The sequence below is a fragment of the Lepisosteus oculatus genome, chromosome 5, assembly GCF_040954835.1.
Source record: "Lepisosteus oculatus isolate fLepOcu1 chromosome 5, fLepOcu1.hap2, whole genome shotgun sequence".
Classification (NCBI taxonomy): Eukaryota; Metazoa; Chordata; class Actinopteri; order Semionotiformes; family Lepisosteidae; genus Lepisosteus; species Lepisosteus oculatus.
This window is the reverse complement of record NC_090700.1, coordinates 17,743,406-17,769,290: the sequence shown is the minus strand read 5'-3', so window position 1 is coordinate 17,769,290 and position 25,885 is coordinate 17,743,406. Positions and strand designations below refer to the sequence as shown.

Sequence of the window (25,885 nt, the reverse complement as noted above, 5' to 3'; positions counted from 1 at the left end):
TTGTTTTTCAGCTGTCAGTGTTAAGATATTTTTAAATAGTTATAAAAGCTTGAAACCAAACTTTTGTATCATAAACAATCCTCTATTTTTTTTTAATGACGCTTGACATCTTTCCCAAGCAAGGTTGGAACATAGAATGCTTCTTGAGAATGTTTCGCAAAGGTTATTTAAGTACTACACAGAAAAACCAAAGCTTAGAAAAATGCAGGCTACTAGAGGTCATGAAATAAACCAAAGAGGACAGTTGTCCTCTATCAGATTAGCTTAATATATTTTACTGCAGCATTAAAGATTGTCATTTGGTTCCATTCGTCATCATTTAGAATGCCTTAGTTTCTGTGAAACCTGTTAGAAAAAGAAGCATTAATCCATCAAATATTCAATTGCATTAAAACAATTTCATAAAATGAAAGAATCATCATTCAAAAGCCTTACATTTATGTATGGAGTATAAAGCATTTAAAGGTTTATGACCTGCATAAACAGAGAGAAGAGTGAGTTTCAATCACTTTTGTTTATTTTGAAGAGAATATTGGTCAATTCCACAGTCTTTTAGCCCCACCTTGTGACAAGGTGATTTATTCATTTTGGAAAGAATTTTTATACTAGTTGAAAATTAAGAGAACACTTTGATTCATACAAATTTGGTTTGTCCTTTTAAGTGTGTGCTTGATTTGGAAATCCTAACTTGTAAAAATCCTTATAACTGTGAACCTCAGTCTTGTCTGTCAAAACAATGACACTGATGTACAGTATAGGGCATCCATCAGGTCCTGTGATCACCAGGATGCTTTGAGAAAGAAATGGAATTTTAACAGTGCACATTTAGCATAACACCTTTACAGAAAATTGTACAATACAGGGCAAGCAAGTAATGCTGATCAGACATTCACTACCAACAAGCTATAGCATTTACAGCTGACTGGTGTAAGAGAGTCAAAATGGGGTAAGATGTTCTAAATTGACAATAAATAGCAATTTAAAAGGTAAATGCAAAAATTAGTCATTACATATTAATTGTTTATCAGAATTATAAGATGTGTCTTATCTTTGTATTTTATAAAAGAAAAGCTTACATTCAAAACATTTGAAGAAAGTAAGAAGGAAACAGCGGAGCTTTAAACACTCAACGTTCACTTTGGAATTTATGACATTATTGTTCTTTTCTTCTCATTCTGTGAATTTTAATTGAACATAAACATCCAGTTCAGTTAAGCTGAATTGCTGCAAGCAATTCTTTAAGATTAAGAGCACCTTTAACATGGTATCCCAAATGTGCTTGCTCTCCTGTGATGTGATTGTGATTGATGTGATATGATTTTGACACATCTCTTTTAAGAAGTTAAGAGATTTACTTGCTAATTCACTGAGGTTCTTAGAAGAGATACTGTACATTTTAGAGAAGCAAAATTACTGTAGGTTAAAAAGGGACTCTACAGAGGGGCAGTGGACAGGAATAAGTCCTCCTATGAGCATTTTCAAATGAAAAAAAATGTGCACACTGATAGAATTCCTGGCACCTTTTGGTGATTTATATCTTAAAGAGTGTTTAATTCTTTAACATTTTCATGCTTAGACTCAGTTCCGGTTTCTTCAGCCGTTTTTGGGGATCAGTATTTCAAGGAGGCTGTGCAGGACACCACTTTCACATGACATTTTGATGTGACAAGAGCAGTTTGAACTGTGTCGGGATTTGATCATGGCCATTCAGGAACAACTCCTGAACATCTTCAGATCCAACATAGATTCCCCAGACAAGGCGGAATCCCACTGTGCCATAAGACCAGGAGTCCTGTCAGGGGAAAGCTCAAAATCCTGGTTCAAAGGGGGTGAAGCCACCATCTAGAGCAGAATCAGTACCTCTGAGACCACTGTGCTTGGTGTTTTTCCAGCCAAGGCTGTTACCCTTTTCATTTACTGTATATACTGTAGTCCTCTACAAAAATAAGGCCTTAGTTACCATCATGGGTTCTTACATTTCAGTTGCTGTAAAAGAGCTTCAGACAGAAAAAGGGCTGTTCTAGGGCTTATTAATGTAGGGCAGAATTTTAAATGTACCAGTCTTTTGTGTTTTTGTCATGCTCAAAATAAACAAATGTTACTGCATGTTGCTGTATATGGGTTATCAGGAAAACACTTACAGAATTGCTGATAAATTTCTAAACAGCTCTGCAGTCCTTAGTGAGGGGCTGGTTATAGCAGAGGGATACTTGCTTTATCATATTTGATTTTCTTCTAATCAGTATCTGTCAGCAGAGGATAGAGAATACTGTGGAAAACCGATTTCTTTGATCCCTTTAGACAAATTAACTGTTTTTTATCTTATTCAATAAAGAGAATATATTTTCTTCAGATCTTTATCTAAAGACTTACATTCCACATTTTTAAATAAATAAATTAAATAAAAAATAAATGTTTCAAGGCATGATATTATCTATGCTTTTTTTCTTTTCCTGGGTTACAATGCATCTATTCAATACTACACATTGAATATGGAGTAATGTCATTTTCTTTCAAATAATGTTTAATTTTTCTTTGTGGGTTTTAAATCAGAAGACAAAATAGATAAAACAGTGAATGAAGGAGCAAATTAATTAACATGAATCTGAATATTATACAGTATATAATACAGAATTACGAAGTCACAGTCATATTTACCCTAGCTATATATTCTGAATAACCTACCAGAGAGAAGTTTAGCATTCTTAAATCAAGGTATTCTTTATTCAAAGTTCTAAGGGAAGGGAAGAAATTCTGAACATGTCTCTAGGTCAGAAGATGAGAGTAGGGGCAGTGGAAGGTACTGTATAAAGTCTGCACAGACTGCAGAGTCTTGCCAAGTAAATATCATATTAATGATGTATCTTTAATGTAGACATTAATGATTAAAAGCAGCTTTTGCAATGATACTAAAAACAGTAATTAAATGGAAGATCTTAATTGGCTAACTGGTTGCTTAAGTCTTGTATCTAATTATTAGTACATTAAACAACATTGTTACTCTACTGTTGTGTGCCAAGGAGCACTTCTGTAATGTCAAAAATACTCCCAGTCTGCACAGAGTCACTGCCTTTGATGTGGCATTTTCTTAGAAATTGGTTAAAGAAATGTACCTGAAGCTGTCACCAATATCATTCTTGCTAATCAAGAACTAGAAAGCTATAAATAGTGTCATTTAGTTTATCATACAAGTATTTAACCATTTTTATTTAATATTTTATTTCTAAAATGTGATTTTGCCGGGTTTTTTCACATTTGTAATCTCTTGATTTATTTTTAATTGATGGCTTCATTTTTGGGACCTTCCATTTGAAATCCGTTCAGCTTAGGGTAAGACACTCATATCTGTACAGAAGTAGTGTAGACTGTATGTACTGTATGCTTCCTCTTAAATAATTATTTATATCATACATGATACAAAATATTCAGTATTTTTTTATTGTTGACTTAATCTGCTATGTTTCAGACATAGCCCTACAGAAATGTACTTTAAATGACATTGGAATGTAAACACTCCTGTCACACATGTGCTCTTCCAGAAATGACCAAATGCGTCTCAGGACATTGCTAAGACATGACCATCCATTCAGATGTTACATGATGTTGTAACATCCATTCAGATGTTACAAACATTAGAGAAAGACAGCAAAACAGTCTTTATTACAGGCAACCTAATAATGTGTACAGGTGATTGTTGATTATTTTAAGCAAGAATTGAGGAACTATCTTTTTCTAAATGGGTGTAATTACGATGGTTGTGTCTGTGCTAGTAGTTACAAGGTCACTTCCTATGACACATTCAGCCCTTTCAGGAGAAGTTGTGACTTTTAACCATACATTAATGGATCAATTAGGTAAAGTCAACAACAAACATTACAGACAAAGAAAAAGCAAAGCATTTAACATAATAAAATCCTCCCCCACCTCTATTTACACCCCCCCCCATCGAAAAACCCCACCCTTTCTCAAGAAATCATGTGTTCAATACATGTACAGTATTTACAAGTGAAAGACCGTGTGAGAAATTACACTCTCTTATAAACCATGTCAAAATGTCAAACCTCCTCGAGACCTGAAGGGCAGTTCTAATGATGTTTGTTGGATTTCAATACCTCAGTTTTCAAACAATTTGTCTCTTGATATTCTATGTTAAATTTCAGAACAAAAAATTCTGGAAGGAAACATTACACCTTTTTACTTTAATCTAATCAGATTTTCATGGTGTAATGAACAACCTTTTTAAAAGAACGAAACCACAAGAAGTAAAAATAAGAATTGAAGAAATGAGAATTAATGATTCACTCCCTGTACAATGGAGTTCACCTTTTAAACATTTAAACTTTTAACTTTTATGAGATAATTCAGATCACTGAGAGTATGTTTTAAAAAGGTTACAAATTAAAGGGGGTATTTTGGTTCTTCAGTTTTGGGTTATTTTGACTTTTATGCCCCAATGAAAGGTGACTGGCAGAATATCTTGTTTTATCACTTATTAGTGGCACTTTATGCTTAAATCAGTCTTTGTTGGACCTCCATAAGGGGGTACATCAGAGTGGAAAAAACTGCCAGCGTGTTTCTGGTGTGTTGTAAACTTAGGCTGAGTTGACATTCATATAAGGCAGGGAATAGAATAGTGAACTCTTAGTTTTCATCTGCAGTACACAACCACATTAAAAATAGACTGAATGAGCCTTTTATCAAGGGTCATTATACATTTTTAAAACATCATCCGTCTTAATGAAGGGTGGTGAAACATTGAATTGGCTTGTAATATATGACAAGTATGTCTAGAAATGCAGGTTTCCTTTCTGCATGAAGAGGTAAGTAAGATTTCAATATTGAAATGGATATGAAAGCACATATAAAATGCAATTTGTTCCTGTAAATTCCACAGGGAACATCCTTAGCAATATTTTTTTTACTGAACATTGATACCTCTAAACTTGCGTTGAAATCATTTAGTATAACAGGAAGATAGATATCATGCAAGCTCCACTCACAGTTGATTATTTGTTCATTTAAGTTTACCTCTTGATTGCTTTTTTGTCTTAAAAAGCGATATCGTCTGTGAGACAGCTGTCAGAGCTATTTATTTTTCTTTTTCAATGCTATGTGGAATCCCTTCTTTAGTTTACAGTTGCGTTTTTTAAATCTTGATGGATTTATCCCCTTGTCACAGAAGCAATGCAGAATATTTTTACATGTTTATTTGTCTTTTAGTTCTGTAGCACATAATCTTGTGCATCCAAGTCTAACAGCTTTGTGAAAAGAAATCTTCTTGCATATGACAAATAGTATTTGAATCTTAAGTTTATTAAGCCATGCATTACTACTTTATTAATAAAATGAATGAAACACAACTTGATGGGTGCTAGAAATTGACTAATACAGTATATACTGATTAAATGAAACGTAGGGTATAAGGTATTTATTAATGACTAAAGGTAATAAGTACCTACCTAGTTTTATAAAAAATACTGATCATTTATTAAGTGCAATTGTGCCATTCATAAATGATATATTGCCATTTTTCTTTCTGACAAACTATATCCTTATACAGAACTTTGTGGATATTTTTTTTTCTTTTTAATATGCATGTATGTTCCCATTTTATACTTTAAAAAACAGACCAAATTATGATCCATGTTATGATCTGAAATAATGCTAACACTGTGGGTATACAGTATGTTTTATAGAAATGTGCATTTCCTTGTTATTTTCTTGGGAGACCCTGAAAGTTGTACAGTACAGTAAAAACCTGATTTGAAGCTGCATATATTCCAGACAATAACTAAAGCCTCTGGTTATCAATGTTCCTACTGCCTTTTGGTCAGTGGCCAAAATATTAAGAAACCCACCTAATGACACAAGCTTCTGAAAGCAGAAAGAAGCAACTTGAATGGGATTTTCTGCATGTGTCTCACAAGTTCCCAAAACAAGTGCAGCCCAGTCCCATTCCATTCCATACATTTGACTTCATTTGAGGTTGTGTTGAATGCATTGGTATTGAAGTTTGAGCACCACATCACCTGTTCTGCCAGTTTTCAATAGGATTAAGATCTGTACAATTGCTCTGGATGTGGAAAGTGATGGAAACCTGTCATACTGTTCAATTTATCTTTATATTGCCTGCCATTGAGACCAAGCCTTCAAAATAAAAGGCCTGGCTAAATCAGGCATCGTGTGGAATGGATTATGCTAGTGTGCTGTTAAGTACTGTATATTAGTATTATAAGAAATGGTATTACATTTTTTATTCATTTCGGTTTGCTATTACACCCCCTGGAAATGGACCTCTCTTCCATAATTCTCTAATTTTCATTCTGCAAACTTTACAACAGAAAACACCAAAGTTAAGCATGGGAGAGAGGAGTGCCTGAGACACTTGGCAAGCCATCACATGGTAAACAATACTCTCCAGATACAGTATGACACAACTCACCAGGCATGCCCTCATTATAGTCACCATCCTAATACGTTTCAGTATTGTTTTTCTGATGATTTACACAGATGCCAAAAGCAGTTATATTAGGTATTATTAAATTATATTATTCTGCTTTAAACAGAATGAATACATTTATTAAGAAAAAGGCATGGAAAGGAAGATATCCCCATGCAAACAGAAGTCAGCTTGACCCAGCAGCACTCACACTATACTGTTCTGAGGATTGTATTACAAGGTCATATAATAAAAAAGTTTGCTAAATAGAGGGGGCCATTCAACCAATATAGATCCTTTGGCTACTAGTAGGCAATTCAAGGATCATCTTTAAAGATCAGCTTAAACAACATTGCTGGGCAAGCGTCTAGACTCCTGTGTTGGATCCTGATCCAGGTACGGTAAATGCACTTCCTCTTAATTTCCATCTGTCACCACTGATTTGCGTTTCCGTCTTGTTCCTGAAGAAGCTCATGGGTTTGACTTTGTCCATACCCTTGTGGAGTTTTAACACTAGAAAAGGTGCCTACTTTACTTTTTTTCACTTATTTTTCTTTTAACTACTAATGAACTGACTTGAACTAATTTGATTATTTAGCAAAAGCAAATCCCTTAAGCTATCTTATTTACTGAATTCAACATGCACAAACCCCCTCTGTGGAGGGAACATATTTATATTTTAGGGAGTTTGGGGAGGGGGGTGTATTGCATAAAAGGTTTGCATCAAAGTCCTGAATCTGTTTAGTAGAAAACTCTCTCTCTCTGTCCATGGAAGTTCAAAGCCTTTGTGTAGGTTGACAAAAAGGAGTTTGCCTCAAGGAGTTTGCAGCTACCTATGATTCTCATTCCATGACCCAGAGGTAATCTGTAGAAAAATCCTCTATATTCCTTATAAGATGCCATGAACGGAGGTCAGCAGTAGGCAGGTTGAATACATCAACATTTACTGGTAGGTGTGGTGCAACATGGATGTTTCACCCAGTTCCTAGCAGCAAACCCAAGTGTAGAGGAGTGATGTTTACCAGAAAAGGAAACCAGGGGTGTCACGTTTAGCAGAGGTTTTTGTTTACAATATACATGGTAGCGTTCAGCTGTGGATGTGTCTGCACATTACTCTGCTACAGAATATGATGTCTGGACTATAGTGGAAGCAAAACTCGTCTTTGAACCATAAAGTTTAAATAAAAGAACACTACTGTTTTCTTCCTACCCAGAAAGTCAAGATCCTGTCTAGGGTCACTCCCAGATAAATTGCAGTGGGATCATACTTTGGGCTCTGGCCATCATCGCAATCTTCAATTCTTTTTCTTACGTGATGGAATACATTGGGTACTGTTTTAGTAGAACTTGGTTTTAGCCACCGTTTGCTACAGTAATCTGACAGCTTTGTCAGCTGGCAAAAGAATATCATTCACATTGCACAGTCACTCCTATGGAAGCAAATGATCTCACTAGCGGACTCAAATCCAAGAGAAGCTCACTGATTGTGAAAAGAGCACACTCACAAAATCCAAGTCCATATAGACTGTCTTAACTTTAAGCTGTCCCCAGACTTTTCGGCAGCAAGGCCTGCTCCCTGAATCCTGCAGCTCAACATTGAGGGGTTGTTGACAGCCAAGTGAAACAATTAATGTAACTCATTGCAATCTGGCAGTCTGATCAAGTCTTCCACAAATCCCATTTACAATCTTTTTGTTTTCATGTTCTGGTAGCTTCTGTTTCTCAGAAGGAAATCGTTTCATTTAAAACTTGAGATCTTTGATCCCATTACCTCTCTCTAAATTTTCCTTGAACAATCAGCATTATTAAATATACAAATTTCCTGTTAAATCTTTTCAGTACAGTTATATTTAAAGCAGTTTTTTATAGACACTGTATCAACATAGCCAACTTCTTCCACACCTATACAAGAAAGGAACCTGAGTTCTACAGTCTGAGTATAAAAATTATTTGAAAGATGGTTTTGAAGAATTCATGATTCATTTAACACTTTCATGTTTCATACATTTTATATCAGACTAATTATGAAGCAATTGATATAGCAGAAAATGGTAGATTATACATCTGAATTCCATGTAATCTTCAATAATTTTGGAACTTTCAGGTGGATTCATGTGAAAAGACATTTATTTGTAGAGCAGATTTATATCAAAATGATCATGATTGAGGTAGAGTGAGCTCAAGTGAGTTAGAGCATCTTAAACTTCACCCAACAGACATACTGTAGCTGTGACATGCTGTTTGTGTTAACATGCAGTAAACGTAACAACCCTACTACTGCTTCAATCCATCCTAATTTTCCTGTAAGACACTGTGAAGCTATTGGTGTCCAAATCGGTAAACGACAAGTATCCATATTAAAGAAAAGAGACTTGATTGACAATTGACCATTATAATTTGGGTAAGGTATAAAAAGATTTTTTTAGAAATTCTATGTTCTAAAAATATTTTCATGTCAATGTGTCAATTAATACTAACCTATCAGCATGTCAGTGTTGTGCCTTTGTGTTCAGTAATTCAGTAAGGAAACCATTAATATTTTTGTTTGTTGTTGCTGCTTATTTCTGCTTTAACATGAGATAATGTATTCTGGAAAGAGCAGGGATAATTAAATAAAATTAAACCCATTATAATTAAAAGAATATTAATAAACCATTTCTTATAAAAAATAAACCTGTCACTGTTCAAAATGATGCTTATCTGTTATAATCATTGTCATGATTATCATAGAATAAATATATTGAGCATCAAAAGAAACATATCTCTCTGTGCATGTATGTTTTTAGAATAATAAGTCATAAGGATTTTGGATATTGATTAAATGTTTTTGGCGTCATTTTGATAAATTCATCATTCAAGCATGAAATCATGTTATTAGTGAGAGAGTTGTTTGGATACAGGCGATTAAGCTATTGAATGTTTTGCCCTGTGATAAACAAGAAAAAAATACAAAGAAGGGAACTATTATGCCCATGTTATCAAGACAGCAATGCCTTTGTGCCACTAGTATGTTTGAGCAACACCGCTAGTGCACTGGTGTTGGACCCAAGTGCTCTTTAAAGATTAATTTTATGTAGGGCACTCTAATATATTTCAGCATGTGTGTTTTTTGTACTTTTAATTGTATACAGTAGACCTATTAGTATGAGTGTCTTGTCATCTAGTCACTATAAAGCTCCACTTCTATTGACTAATGGAAAGCTGGCTGCATAATCATGTCCTGAGGCCTTACTGTAGGTGTATCCTGATATGACAATACTCCATGCATTCTCATGCTCCTCATGTGACAACAGCTTCCTTGCAAGATGTGAATCTGACAGTTATGTTATGCATGCCCTGCTCACCACACACTAGCCTTTATGAACATGTGTGAGGTGATTTGGGACAATACGTGGCATCTAGTACTCAGGGGATAGTGCTCAGGCACATGCTTGTTCAGGCTGTAAGAGGAATGAGACACAATCCCATAAACCCACATCTGCAACCTGGCATAAAACATGTCACAGATATGACTCATCATACGTTTCTACTGGTGGCCACACATTCTACTAGCCTAGCCTTTCATAGTACTGTATATCCACTGTTGATCAGCCCAGTTAATGACATAGTTATCATCATACTGAATGCACTTGTGTCATGTCTTGTTCAATATAATGGCAGTGCTCACGCTATGATAAAAATTGGCATTTTCCAATTCCTTTTGAGAATTTAAGTTATACATGATGTCACTTTTGATATTCAGTGTATTATGGGTAATCACATTTGCTGACAGAGGGAAGATTTTGAAATGAGGTTGAATGCCAAGGGTCTTGCCTTTAAGATTCAGAATCCTGTTTTTGGCATTACAGATTGCTGCTAGTCAGTGGGAAACTATATAATAAAACAAATGCCCAGAGGCAGACTTGCCTGTTATGCAGCTGACTTAAGGCACAGCTCAGCTTAAGGCTGTTGTGTGCAGTGTAGAGCTATGTGATCTCGTTGTGCCCTGTCCTTTCCAGTGCAGTTTTAGAGGTGAATATGAATTCAGGTTGCTCTAAATCCATTTATACCCTCTGCTGCTTTGTGTGTTTGCCTGTTTGTGTGAGGAGTTTTTGACAGCAGACAAGTGTTATATACAGTACATGATTTTTACACTTAATGGATTGTATTAGTACAGCACAGTATAGTGCCTAGGCCAACTCCACTGCAACGAGCACTTTCAAATCTATGAATCTTAGCTGTAGGGTCTATTTTCATTTCTCTTAGAAAAACAATGGACAATTGTCAGCATTTAGAACTGATTGGTGGACAAGCTCAACACCTCACTGAGCCATACATCCTTTTGAATGTCTTGTTTTTTTATCTGCATCTGCTTCCCAGTTTCAATCAGCATCCTGAGAGGATTGTTTTGTCTCATGCCAGACTGTTATTGTGAAGATCGTAGTCAGAATTGATTAGTGTGAAATTCTCATCTTAATGCTCATGCAGCATTAATTGAGCCTTGGAACTGAAACCTAGTCTTAGGCTTGCAGTGTATGTCCGTCATAGACACTAGAAGATAACCCAAATTCTTTTGTGTCTGAAGTAAATTAGGACTATGATGAACATACACTAGCTTGATTGAACACACTCTTATTTGCATCCTGTTCTTAGGGAAAGGGAATACCTTTCCAGTAGTATTCCCAGAGGGTTTGTTTTTCCAAGGAAAATGCATATAATTTTCAAAGTTTTATTTTATTTTTAAAAAAATCTAATGTATGTCCGTTTATGGAATTGGCAGTGACAGTATCATAGGTTTTATATGACCTACGTTATTATCATACTGTAGATCATGAATACAACCCTAGTACCACATGGAGATAATGAAAACTGGTGATCATACTCTTCTGATGAGCCCACCTGTCCATAAATCATCTTTTCACACTTTGCAAGGTCTACAGTGCATGAAAGTTAATACAGATTGAAGGGACACCATGCCTCATCAATAAAACAGCAAGCCTGCAGACGCATGATAAGTTGGAGCAGTCAGTGATTCAGCTAGTCAAGGAAGCCCTGCCCAGCCAACACCCACACAGCCCCAGCAATGTTCTTAATTTCCCTCTGCAGCTTGGGAAATCCTAGTCACAGTGTCTAGTAACATGACCCAAGCTTGATTCGGAGTTTCTTTTCTAAGCTTTCTGCCTAATATTTTGTAAATGATTCTGTGTTGTTCTTATTAGTTTGTCACTCTCTAAAACAAGGTGGTTCAAGGGATCTGAACACGTGAAAACTTCACAACAACAATACTGACCAGTGCCGATTCAGTTGTTTCTCACAATAGAATTTCTGTATTTTGGTAACCCCAGAGTGCTACCAAAAATTACCCAGCCACCAGTAACAGTGTGATACCCCTTTATATATCCATATTTTAACTGATTAACATGTTCTCTCCATGTGAGAATGTGGTATGAACCACCACCAATAATGCCACAACCATCCACTAGTCCTGTCAATTTACTAACACACAGAATACATGATGGATGGATGGATGGATGGATTAATACCCTCATTGTTTCATTTTTTTAATTATATAATGTTAGCAGGCCCAAAGAGGTTGGGCAACCAGTTGACCTTGGACCCCTAGAGGTTTTCCTTCTCTTTACTAAGGAGTTTTTGTTCTGTATTGACAAAATGTATTGTCAATAGCATTGTTAAGTGCCTTGGGGCGACCTTGTTGTGAAAGGTGCTATATAAAAATAAATTGAATTGAATTGAATTTAAATACTTACTACCAAAGTGTAGAAACTGTTGGTTCATTACAGTCTCTTAAGTTTCAGTTGGTGTTAGTACATCCAGAATTCGAATGATGCCCTATAAGGACTGAATTCTGTATTATCATTTCTGAAGTCTTCTGAATTAAAAAAAGGCTACATACAAGAATGGCTGTAAATTAGTGTGGATATCTTATTTGCTTAGATTGTCTTTGACATCTCCAGCAGTCTAATGATCAATTGCAATGTGCTATCTTGACATTACTCTTTTGCTATTCTCTTTTGTTTTCAATGTACAAATTGAGATATGAAATCACTGAGGTATTGGGGGATTGAGTATTAATGGCATGTTATATTACTAAGCACAAGTAAAGAACACGGTGAACCTTTTCTTTGACAGCCAATTATAAAGGAGACTTACAAATAACCCTGCAGATATAGATGGGAAATAAAGTCTTTGTATTTGTATATTATTTACAGTTATTGATTATGATGTGAGCTGTCACTACACAGTCAGAAAAGCTACTGAAATAACCTTACTTGACCTATTTTGTGTGAAAATGCTATTTTACACCCATATTATTTTCTTCCTCTTGTTCTACAAGAAAAGTTTTAGGGAGTTTAGCTGCTCTAGAAAGTATAGAATTATAATGCCTGATGATGAGGCTATACATATGAATATTGCACAAGTAATCGTTTTTTAATCATTCCATTAAGAGAGACATGTAATGGAGGTATAAATTACTCATCAGATAAATTTATTACTGATTGATTTAAGAGACATTTTCATTCCATATTCACCCCATTGAAAATCTGTAAATCCTTAACAATTTACAGTAACTGTAAGGAGGCACATATTGTGACATTTAATTGTAGTGTGTTGGAAGTTTACAATCACCTCATGGTCATTAATTTGATAAAAAGAAACATTTGTTTTTAGCAAATTTAATTCTGCATGATGCAGGCTTTACAGTACTTTCGGGCAGATGAGGAAAGGGTAGGTGAGAAGTTAGAGTTATTTTGAATGTTTTTTTTATATTTAAGTACAAGAAACATACAAAAATGGTAGCTCACACAAGAAAAACAAAGCAAGGCAAATTAAACAGTTACAATAGTCTATATTTGGAAACAATTTCTTTATATGAATACAGCTAAGTCTGATGTAAGGGAACATCAGTCTCCACCCAGCCTCAATAATAACTCAGTAGACATGACTTCTGCTCTTGTTTAGATTGTCTTAATCAGTGTCATTCCAGGGGTTTCACATGGGGATTCTGTCAATCAATATCCAGGCCAAAACAAAAGTGATGCCTTTGGAGTCTTACTGATAACTCTGTGTAGCAACAAACTCAGTTAAGTTTCTGAAAAGTAGGCATGCTTGATGAAACACTTCATAATCATGTCCTGTAAAAACAAAAACGGCAAGGGACTTGAATTGACATGGAATACACATGAAAGGTTTAATATTTTAACTATTTCCATAGTGTAGTAGATAAACATGAATCGCAGAAACTGGAGGATGTCTTTGATCTGAAACTCTGTATGCTGATTGTTGTTCCTAGCAGTTTTAGTTGAATGGGACTATGCAGTTTTTTTGGAAGGTGAGCAATAAGCTGTGGGTTAAGAAGCCTGAAGCTCTAGATCATGGAAATCTATCTTGACAGCACAGAGATTCTGACTGCATGAAGAGGTAAGAAAGAAGTGATGGGCTTGAGGAAACATAATTGAATTTGAAAGAAATGGTATTCTGTTTATGGAAAATAAATGGCTCAGTTCACCAGCAGAGTATAATGTTCCTTGTTCAAGGCAGGGGTCCACGAATTACTTTTGCAATGGACTGGGGGGTCCCTGACCCCTGTCAGTTTTTCTTAAGGAAGGAGTTACTCTTCACCATTCTCAATTACGGCATGTGTCATTGTATTGTTCTTTTTTAAGCATTTACTGTAAGAATCTGGTGGCATGGGAGACCATAGTACACTTTTATCCGTAATCTGTAATTGTTAAGATGCACGTTTTTATGTTGTTTTTTAAAATGTACAAAGGTGTCCTTTAAGGGGGGATTCTGACTTAGAGGCATTCATTCAAAATCCCACAGACCATTTTTAATAACATTAACTGATGGGTGGTGATGGAATTAAAAATAAAAACAAGTTCATTTTCCACACCCTCACAGACATCCATACAGATGTAAAATTCGATTTTAAATGCCTTTATCACAATGATATTTGTATCAACAAAATTATGCCCTACGTTTTACTTTTCACCTATACAGCATTTAACACAATATATCACAGTCTTCATTTTTGATTCTATTCCCAGTGTTTACATACAGTATGTGATTTTTATTTTGCTACTTAGGGCAAAATCAGGCTAATACAGTCTGGTGTAGTGCTTCTCTGACTAGAGATGCCTATTGGCCTTACCTGTGTGGCTCATTCAGTTTAAGTCTTTAAAAGGAGATTCTTTTGTTGTAATGGCATGACAAATCACCTTAGGGCTCAAACAGGGAATCATATAGAGAACCTTAATAGGATAAGGAGGGTTCCTCATTCTCTGTTTGACTTTAGTTCGTGGCTTCCTGCTTCTAAATTGTAATTGACAGTGATTTAGCTATATTCTTTAGGTAATTTGCCTGCAGATATCTATGAGTAAAAAGGCATTGTGATCTTTCTACTTCACAGCTTTTATGACATTTTCCTTATGAAAGTTTAACATTGTAAAATGACAAGTTCATTTTGTACCATTTTTCAGTTTTTACAGTTGTTATACACATTAACTCTTCTTACAATGTATGCTTCTGTAATAATAATATAATTTGACATGCTTTCATTTTGCCTTACTTCAATAGAATGTGATTTATAAACGCAAATGTTCTACATATTTATGATATATACTATATAGTATATATACAGTTTCTTCTATATACAGTATAAATAAGAAACAAATCAAATGTGTGTTGTAGACTAGGCCCTTAAGAAAAACAATCTTTTGAAAGAAAAGCATCATTTAAAGGCAAGCAGTCAAAAACTACAGAAGACAGTCCTTAAATTTGTTGAAATTAGGAAATAACTCTAAAGAGTTTTCAGCTCACTTTATTTAGAAAAATGTCACTGGCTAAAAACCTGAAATGATACATCTATAATTTTACTTTTCTTTGTTCGCATCAGTGTATATGCCAACCTTACATATTCCTGTTTGATGAGTACACCAGAGCTGTGAACTTGAAGGCTGCAATCTGTCAGCCAAAGACCCTGAATGCACCTCTACCAGCAACTGCAAGTGTCCCCAGACAGATAGCAGCATCAGGGATACATTCCTATTGTAGAAATATAGGCTAACATCTTGAAAGCTAGTACAATGGATATGACTATATAATTCTAAAATGAAAATGATTTTAACAATGACAACTACAAGGGGACCTGATTCAAGCATTTAAAATCATCAAAGGTACTGACAAAGCCAACCCAATGAGTTCCCCAGGAAAAAGAAGAGAAAAAAATAGGGAACATAAGGCCATTTTTTATTTTACAGATGTCTGTGGGAGTCTGAGACCTGAACAAGCTGTCCAGTTTATACCCTAGCTTCTAAAGAAACAACTGGATGTGATCCTTAGATCAATCCCAGGCATTTTACCTGAATATAGATAGATAATACTTTATTAATCCCATAGGGAAATTGATGTGTTACAGCAGTCCAGCCCAAGACAAGCAAAAACAGACATCAGAATAGTTATAAAACAAAAGACAACAAAATAAATAAAAATAAATAAATACATAGGTGTGTGCAAAATGTGATGATCATAGTCACTGTAAAAACAATAAAATATGTGCAAAATGTGCGTAGGTTTATACAGACTAATTGTCCAAAAAGTACAATGGAGCAAACATGCTGTCCATAGACTAACAAATGAAGGGCTAACAGTCCTAGCCTAGGGCAGCGTTATACACCCTGACTGCTGCCAGCAGGAAAGACCTGCCCTTCCCTTGAACACTGTAGCTGGAGCAGTCTGTTGCTAAAAGTGCTCCACTGCCCAGTAACAGTCCCATGAAGCGGATGAGAGGTGTTGTTCATGATGGCTGTGAGCTTGGTCAGCATTCTCCTCTCAGCCACCACCTCCAGGGGTTCAAGGCTCAGCCCCAACACAGCGCCAGCCTTCTTGATAAGTTTATTGAGCCTATTTGCATCTTTTGTCATGATGCTGCTGCCCCAGCACAAAACAGCATAGAAGATGGCCGCCACCACCAATGATTCATAAAAAATGTGTAGCAGTGTCTACACAAAGGACCTGAGCCTCCTAACAAAATAGAGTTGGCTCTGACCTTTCTTGTAGAGGGCGTCAGTGTTACCAGACCACTCCAGTTTATCATCCAGGTGTACCCCCAGTACTTGTACTGTAGGAATGTACGCCCTCTATGTGCTCACCCTGGATGGAAAGAGGGTTCAGCGGAGTAGCTGCTGTAGTTGATAATTTTGCTAGGAACACTGCAAAATTGTTCTTTGAGTGTCTTTAAATGATCCCATTTGTGATTATGAGAACATGCAGGTACCTGTATTTTTACTTAATTGCATTTGTTTTGTTTTTTTTCAGATTAAACCAAATATTTTTGATTGGAGTGTCAGTACATTAATGTAACAGTTCAAATATTGTGGTAGCAAATGTTTACTGTAGAGTAGACCCATCCATCTTAGTGCACTAATGAGTAAACACTGTCATATCAGTTACTAAACAGTCATCTCCATTTACAGAGGGTGCAGCACCTTTCATGCCTGTAAACAACTAATGTGATACTTTTGGTAGTAAAATGAGGATTATTAATGAAAAGGTCTGTTTAATGTAGGGTGCAGGCAATTAAAGAAACAGTAGAGTCTTGACATCTGCAAATTTAGCATTCGTGAATTCACCTGTTCTCAATTCCGTCTCGCTGACAGGGTCTTGGGAGAAAAGCAAAGCAGGGTGAAACCAAGCAAAAGATTAAGTGCAATTTTCAAATTAGCTGTGCAACAGACCTGGATCATGAGATGAATCTTGCTAACAAGTGAGCCTCTGCCTGTTCCCTGCCGAAGTACCCACTACTCCCCATCTGCATTTCAATGTGGTCTTGTCTTTGTATTGTTAGAAATTCTTCCAGTTCTGTGTCAGCACAGACAACCTGGAGATTGTCTTACAGTCTTATTCCCCTTTCCATTATGGAGGCAGAGAGAGAACATGCAGGTTTCCACTGGATGCAGAGGAGAGAGTCACGTTGTTTGTTTTAGCTGATTATGATATATTTGTGGTTACTGTTGTTTTAGTTGATCAGTGTTATTTTAAGTAACTTAAAGCCAGTGCATTTGTACTTTATTTATCATATAAGGGGAGTTACTTATGTCTTTTAACTATACGTAAAAGACGTGGATGTGGTTTTATACAAATCTGGGTATTCACATTGATTCTCAGCACCCAACTGTTGAGAGCGTACTTTGCTGCTTTGTTAATTCATCCTAAAAGTGAGCCAGTCATGGCGTACATGTATGAGGGAGAAGGATAGAAACTGTGATGTATCCTTGTCTTCAGTTTAATTAAGAAGGAAAGACAGGTCAATCTGCATTTGGCAGGATCACAGGGCCAGTGAAGCTCAGCCAGGGAAGGTGCTCAATGATACACAACTGGCCTACTACCACTAGGGTTAAAAGGACCACACACACGAAAAAGCCTCCACATCCAAACCGTTGTTTCCTTTCTTCATGGAAGGCATGGAATAAGCCTTTACTTGTTCCTTTGCAGCCTGTGCATACTGAACTACACCACTAGGGTTATGTGAGATTGAGTTGTGGAGCAGACCCAGAATTTCTTGTTTAGTAGTGACTTCTGTTACTTTTTTTTTGCAGCAAGTTGTCAGTCAGAGCTGCACTGCTAACTTACTCAATACAAAGTAGCATATTATTGTAATATACCTTATAACATTTTGGCTTTGACAAGCTTTCCTTTGGGGGAAGACATGGTTAACAGGAGTTCCAGATTTGAGATGCCTCAAAAGAAAAGGAGACAAATAGGACAAGCAAGCAAGTAAAGCAGGCGAACAGGAAGCATTAATTAATCTTTAGATCAAGTCTTTTATTGTTGTTCCATTATCAGTCATAACCAGAAAGAGTTGTCTCTTTTTCAGCACTGTCCAATAAGGAAGACATTGTCAGCCACAAGTAATGGCTAGTTTGCTTTCGTAAGCAGATGCTGGTGAACTTCCCTCACCAATGTACAGTGTTCCTGTCATATAAATGACTTATAGGGTAGATTTGCACAACCCAGTAATGGACACACAAAAAAATAAACTGCCAAAGTGGATCCCTTTTGTTATAGAGAGGGTTGTACATATCCTTGAGCTCTTGCTGTCATGTGCAAGGCTTATCAATCAATCATGGATAATCAGAATTCATAACACCTGCTGTTGGGTTTAGTATGGGTTGCTATATCAGGTCATAAAATATGATGAGTTTATAAAAGAAAAAACATCTACTAAATGCTGCCAGGATGAAGTATGCTTCAACAGATTTTTGCATTAATTTATATTAGAATAATAAAAACCCAATAAACATACATCTGGTGTTTGTATTGTTTAATTAGGGCATTGTAATTTATATGCATGATGCCTGTAAAGAGAGCTCAAACATAAGCCGGTAAATGGCTTTAAAAAAATACTGACAGCATGATGTTTTATACTTGTATGTCAACAAAAGAAAGCTTGCTTTATTTAAATTGGTGAAATGTGCGCTTTATATCAAATTAAAATATAATTCACATTACTTTTTCAAAGGGCGGCACCATGGCACAGTGGTTAGTTTTGCTTTCGTGCAGCTCTGGGGCCCTGGGTTTAATTCCTGGAGTGTTATCTGTGTGCAGTTTGTATTTCCCCCCATGTTTGCGACCATTTCCTCCAGGTGCTCTGGGGTCCTCCAGCAGTCCAAAAACATGTTGGTAGGCTTCCGTAAAACTGGCCTTGGTATGAGGGTGTGCGTGTTTGTATCTGTGTTTGTATGTGCCCTGGGATTAACTGGCATCCCGTCCAGGATGTATCCTCCCTTATATCCGTTTGATTGCCAGGATAGGTTTCGGCTCCCCCCGAACCCTGAATTGGATAAGCAGTTAGAACATGTGGTGGATGGAATGCCGCTGTCTGATGTCATATGTGCAAGATTTAACCTTTTATGAGGAATTTTAATTTATTTAGCTTTAATAAACTTCCAGAGATATTACAAAATGTTTCAGGGAACGTCATTCCAAGCAAAAATTGACTAAGGTCTCATTGGGTTAAACAAGACCTACATAATATATTTTATTTTTTCCCTAAAATTATATGTTTTATACAGGTGATCCTCTTTTTTAATTATACTTATCATTTCCATGACTTTACATGTAAACAAAGTTAAGACATTTTGGTCTGTACTTGATTAGATTTAACGATCCATTTTATGGATGGAAAGTACATGTAACAATGTTTTGGTTAATGAGTATTACTGCTCTTTTAAGTGGCCCCTTTAATTGTTTACAGTGTGAATTTAAGAAATTGTCATGTTGTTAAATATGAAAACAAATAACTACAAATGTGTCATCTGTGTTAACCCACAAGGAAGTATTACATTACATTTAAGAATCCTTTTACAGTTCTTCCTCCTTAAATATACAGTATGTTTAACTCCATATTCAGTGTTACTTGTCTTGAATCTAAAACAAGAATGCAGGTGCTTGTACATCATGGTTTCCAACACTGGTCCAAGAGAGTCCTAATACATTAGGTTTTGCACTGTACGTCATCATTAAATCATCAGCTTTTAAAGACTTGGAACAATTTCTTTGTCATAAGTTTAGCAGGTGATTTAATTTAAGTAAAGTTCAGGTAATTTTGTAACCAATTCTGCTACCCTTTAACTCTGAATGATCAGAATTGTTATTTTACTTGCTAAATCAAAGCAAATTATGAATTCCAAAACTTTAAAATCAGGTGATCTAAAAGACTAACCAGGATGGGAATGTAAGGGTTGGAGACCTCTGCTGTACTTGATATTATAGGTGTGCTTGGAATAAGAATGACATCACTCTTGACAGCTGGGAAATGGGGCCAAACAGCAGAAAGACATAATGTTTGATCCTAACAGCTGTCTAACTTATTCCATTGAAAATAACTGTCATTCTCCATTCTCTTTGTGTGTTTTCTCTTTCTTTCTGGTATCGAGCCACTATCTTTACATATTTATCTATATTGTCAGTGTCTTTTGTTTTTCTCTTGGTATTCAATATTACTTTAATTATTCCTTGATTTTTCATCATATACTGTTATTTAATTACTGAAAATGGTCAGAATGTGATGTACTTATCATAAACATTTTAAGTTACTTAATTGACCAGCCTTTGATTTTACAGTACTATTTTTTTTGGACTTGGAGTATACTAAGATTATGTGTCATCCTATATTCATTTGCAGCTGACATACTTATAGTTTACATAACACAAATCACTGATGAATAGTTTTCTGCAAAATTGATGGTGTTCAGGTTGTTGAAATGTCCAGTTTGAGTGTATATAGTGTATAATAAGAATGGCATTTAGGGAACCCTATTCGTTGATTCATTGAGAAACATCCTATGCCAGAACTTGAAGTTCTATAATCGTGAGATCTCAAGCTCTGTTCCACACTGTAGCTGGGAGATCTCATTTGGGTTTTGACATATACGGTAGTAAGTGACATTTGTCATACCCTATATGTTTCACTGTATGACCTTTGACAGTAAAACAGAGACCCTTGGCATAAGTTATTTCTCCCTCAGAGTAAGCAATACCATAGACCTCTGTGTAAAACCCCAAACAGTCTTGGAGTGTAATTTGTGTGAGAGTTGGGTTGATTTGCAATTGGGGTATAAAAGACAAAATGAATAGTCAAATCTAAAAAACAGTACAAATAACAGTTGAAAAGAAAACTTCATCTACTTCAGCAGCAAGTTATTCACCATATTCTCAAAGACATGGGTGAATAGGCAGACCTTTAACATGTGTTGCAATATACTAAACCACATTCTTAATGCCCTCAGCTTTTGGAGTACATTTCTAGAGTGTCACAGTAGCCACTGGTGGCTCACCTTAAGATGACCATAACTGAATGTGCCTGGTTTTAGTAAAGAAAGGAATTCACAGCAGGAGAATCCATCAGTTTAATTTTCAAAGGTTTCTCAAACAGTACTGTTTTTTCATACTTTTTGGAAGAGATATATTTACAACTTTATTGTACATGTGGATAGAACTGGGTGTTGCTTTCCAAGGTGCTGAAAGGATGTGTAATTCAAAGAAAGTGTAATCTCTTCCCAGCAGCTTCTTATACATTAGAGAAAGAAGAGGAAAAAAAGATTTTTTTTACCTCATGCTGTTCTGATTACACATGAACTAACCAGAATCCAGAGCTTTATAGCTGAACAAAGTGAAAGTGAACTTTGAACACCATAGATCAGATTGAATTAGGTATTTAGAAAAATAACAGCTTCAAACGTTGAATACTCACACACCTGGTGCTGTGCATTGTACATACTGTGTTCTACAGTATGTACTATGGTTAAAAGTTATTATTGGTTGAATGTTTGCAGACATTATTGGAAGATATGTTTACCTAGTCCACATGTAATCAACCTGCACCAAAATATTATTTTATCCAGTGTTTTTGATCAAAAGAAATGTATTTAATGGCACAGTTCTGTCTGCAAGGTAACTGTCTTTTCGTCCCAGCTTCACTTTCTCAAATTACCCTAAGGTAATGCATATGCTGTATACGTTTATAAAATAAATATATAGCAGGTTCATTGTCTTCTGCATTATTGAAAATCATCATGTAAAACTTGAAATTGTGAGTATATTTCTAAAATGTACACAATGTCTGAATTGATTTGAGACAAAGATGCTGATAAATTTCTCTCATAAAACAGCATTTTGAGCAAGAGGACATTCGTCAAAGATTTCCAGTTAAGACAAGCCTTGGTGTTAAAGCCTAGATTCTGTAGAATATTGTTAACTTTGTGAAGTGACATTTGAATAACATCTGCGTTCCTTACCAATCTAATAGCACTAGATATCACCAGACATATGTCACTTGATATCAATTGACTTGTAAAATAACATAATCTCGTGTGTGTGTTTATTGTGAAGGCAATGCGAACTAAAGTCTGTAAGCATAATTTTGTTTTAGAATGCTTGATTTCTCTCTGCAGCAATGCATCTGCAAAACTGTATTATCTACAAATTTGCAGTGCCTTTTCTGCATGCTTCAAGTATTTAATATTTAACAGACATACAATAGACTCAAGACTAATCTCCCAAATCACTCTTTATTAACAGCTTATGTATAGCTTAACTATAGAGATGTAGTCAAGTATTATGCACACCTGTAAGCAACTTTTTTGTTTGCTAGTTGTTTTCCTGTGTACAGTATGTCTCTCACCCTTTAGCTTTGTTTTCTCATGGGAACAAAAGCAAAGCAGCACAATGCTCATAACTCTCGAGGCAGTGATGCACAATCAGTGAGGTAGGAGGAGAACCAGATGTGAGTGGTGTCAAAAATCCCCAGGTCAGCAAGCGTTGACAGGAGAATAAAGAGATTCACAATGTCAAAGGCGGCAAAGACATCAAGAAGGATTAAGAGGGAAGAGAGGGTAGCAGCACGAGTTGAGTGGATAGTGTAATGGGGAGAGAACAGTTTCAGTTGAGTGTGCTGAGCAAAAGCTAGACTAGAGAGGGTTGAGCAGTAAGTGCTGAAAGAGGAAAGAGGGCACACACACACCCTGCCACCCCAGCAAGTGTTAGAAAAGGACAAAAAGAGACGGGACGATAGTTATTGCAGAGATGGAGAGTGGCATCTACCCGGTACTGTTGATCTTAAGGAGAGGCATATAATTCAGTTCCTTGAGGGCTACATTGTCTCTTATTTTTGTTCCAAACTGAGTAGTCAATTAAACAATGAACCTTTTTACTTTATATACTTGGCATAATGTATAAAATATTTTTTTAGGCTTCAGATGAATTTAGATGAATAAAGCAATTTAGATGGACTGTCGGTACCTCTGAGAATTTTTCAAACTTGAATCAAGTTCCCTTGTAGTTTTCTTTGTTCAGAGTTGGGTTGTTGTTAATGATGGTTTACTTACCACTTTCCCTTTAAAACCTTTTCTCAAAATTATATTTTCTGAATATCGCTTTTGCAATCATTCACACCAAGATGTATCACTTAAAATGGATCTAATTCTTTTAAAATGTTAACTTCCAGAAGAAACTGTCAAAGAGTTGTGATACTGAATTAAGGCACATCTCTTTTTTTTTACATTATTTCTTCACAGTACGTAATAAGTGACAAATAGAATAAATGTCAGTACTTTACTTCAGATTATTACACTGTTGTTTCTTCTAACAGCCATTCAAAGAGTCTTTGAAAAATTATTGTATACTGGCTTCTAAAGGAACATTTTGTATTTCATACAGCTGAACTATAACAATTCATTAATTCCATAAATATGTACAATTGCTGATCAAGGGTCATCAGGACAATTAGGTAATGTATTATTTGCAATAAACGTTTTCTACTTGACCCAATTACAAGGCAAATATATTAAGAAAAACATGCAGTGACATATTTTGATTTCATGATTGTCACTGAACAAAAGTACTGTATATGTACTGAAACTACAATAAAGTTGATACAGTGACAGATCTAATCTATCTTTAACATTTCAATAAAATTGTTAAATTAATTTATTAAAAGATACTTGTTGATATTAAACATTTCAAAGGAGAAAAGGCATTTTAACTGCTGGGTATTGTATAAAGGGCAACGGCATCTGTACGTTCTCTACAGTAGAGTCTAAAATCAGTAGGTCTAGTTCAGTGCTGATAGCACTTACAGTTGAACTGTTGACCTGCAGTCCTGCTTTAATCTTTTATAGTTAACAGGGACATTAAAGATACAAACTTCACTATGCTGCAATATTTGTTCTGGAGGATTCTTATCGTGAGGAATCTTTTGAAAGATGGGCCCTCGAGACAGAAAAGTTGAAATTCCTGCACTAGACGCATGTGACCATATACGGTATTAATATTTAAGTATGGAAATGAGTGTGAAAAAAGTGAGTGTTTCGTACAAAATATACACATTATAATGTAAATACTTTGGGCCTCTCATTTGAAAAGATCATGGAACCCCTATGTTTCGAGGTTCCTGCAGTGATTTTTGATTTAGGTTATTTAAAGATATTGTGTGTGCTCATTTAGAGTCTGTGCACACCCTAGTTCTCTCCTAATTAGCCGTTATAATTGTTTCCCGTCTCCCAAAACAAGCTGGTATTCTGCTCCTGATTGGTGTCCCCAATCTGTGTCTCAACGTTTGGCTCTTCTGCTCTCTTATCTGATCTTCTGGAAAACATGGGGAAAACACTTTTTCTTTTCTGAAAGCAGTTTTCTTAACCCCTGTCTTTATTGATCCCCCCCTCACAATCATTGATGATTTTTAGCATAACAACCATGCTGAAAAAAAGTTTGCACCATAAGTTTTCTTCTGTTTGTCTTACATCCTGTCCTCTTCAGAGGACTCTTAAGAGCTGCTGGACCCACTTTATTGAGTAGTGTCATACATATGTACATCAAGTGTCTGTAAAGGGTAAATGAACAGTGTGGAGTTGAACTTGATGGTCTAAAAGTGACTATGCTTCACCAAAGAAAATAATGTACTGTGGTTTTCAGTCAACACAGTGAGCCTCCAATTAACCAGATTATCTAGCAGCAGGCCCATCTCTAAATAGTAGTGTGTACTGCCTCTGATTAGTTATTTTTACAAGCATTGTAAAAGGGTTAGACAATTGGAAAAAAAATGTGCTCCTCTATCACTAATTCTACAGAAGATTTAGTGTTTGGGATAGTAGTGTCAGGTCTTTTTTTTAAATGGTTCTTCGAGTTCCTTGCCCTATGACCATTTCTGACAACCAAAAAATTCTACACAGCAGTATTGCTCTGTGTTACGCCAAAATAGTTATGGCATAACTGTTACGTCCCAGTGTGTGGTTAACACATTACACCACTGTTTCCCTATGACATCATGATCAATCAGCTTCTCAGCCAATCAGAGTGCATCTTATTCAGTATATAACATGGATGTTTTCAGAAGGGAGAGGCCTTTTGTTTGACATTGGTCTCGCTCGGCTTTGGTTATCGCTTCTGCTTCTGCTTCTGCTTCTGCTTCTGCTTCTGCTTCTGCTTCTGCTTCTGCTTCTGCTTCTGCTTCGGATTTGTTAGTTTGTTGTTTTGCTTTGTGTGTGTGTATTTTCGTATAGCTTCGGCTTTGTTGTTTTGTTGGTTTCTGTTCGTCTCTTTGTACTTTCGTTTGTTTGTGTTTATCTTTGTTTCACCATTACCTTGCCCTAATGTGTTATATGTTCAACTTTTGTGTTCTTTTGTACCCTGTTCCTGTTGATTACTCTCATTTTCCCTTATTTGTATTCCTAGTTCACTTGTGTTTTTTGTGAACTTTTGTGTATAAGGTTAGTTTAGGTACATTCTACACACTTAGTTGATTTTGTATTGGTAACATTAGTTTAGTACGGGTGAGTGCCGTTTGTCTTGTATGGTTTTGGGTAGTCAGTGGAGGTTAGCTAGGGTGTTGAAGACACCAAAGACAGTGTGTTTCGGGTTTTCTTTTGTAATCAGGTAAGCTTTCCCTCA

General features: G+C 35.9%; 1 protein-coding gene across 1 annotated transcript in view; it reads left to right on the top strand.

The window, feature by feature from the left end:
• Positions 1-25,885, top strand: part of gbe1a (glucan (1,4-alpha-), branching enzyme 1a) — a 379,113-nt gene that overhangs the window by 272,726 nt on the left and 80,502 nt on the right. The gene's annotated exons all lie outside the window — the stretch shown is intronic.